The sequence below is a fragment of the Oryzias melastigma genome, linkage group LG22 (genome assembly GCF_002922805.2).
Source record: "Oryzias melastigma strain HK-1 linkage group LG22, ASM292280v2, whole genome shotgun sequence".
NCBI lineage: Eukaryota > Metazoa > Chordata > Actinopteri > Beloniformes > Adrianichthyidae > Oryzias > Oryzias melastigma.
Window position 1 is genome coordinate 6,701,717 of NC_050533.1, and position 364 is coordinate 6,702,080.

At 36.5% G+C, this 364-nt stretch overlaps 1 protein-coding gene across 4 annotated transcripts in view; it reads left to right on the forward strand.

Moving 5' to 3' along the window:
* The window catches only part of LOC112147952 (guanine nucleotide-binding protein G(I)/G(S)/G(O) subunit gamma-7), a 13,571-nt gene that overhangs the window by 9,523 nt on the left and 3,684 nt on the right, over positions 1 to 364 (forward strand). The window lies entirely within an intron of this gene.

Consider the following 364-nt stretch of genomic DNA (forward strand, 5'->3'; position numbering starts at 1 on the left):
AAGGCAGGAATATTATTCTAGAATAAATCAACTCAAACGTCAAATAACTTTAAATATTTTACTATTCATAAAAAATTTTTTTTGTCAAAACTATACAAATTAAAAAGTGGCGCAAGAAAAAATCGTGCCATTAATAACAATAAAACAAAATGATCTGGAGGGACGGATAGAATTACCTGGAGGGCCGGATCCGGCCCCCGGGCCTTGACTTTGACACATAGATTCTATGGGGAGACACCAGAAAATAAGGATTATCGATATAATTTATCCAGTTTTGCGAGTCAGATTAACTATCTTGCTGGGCCGTAGTTTGCCCACCCCTGCTTGAAGTCTTCTACTTTTTTACTTTCATAACCACCTCTTC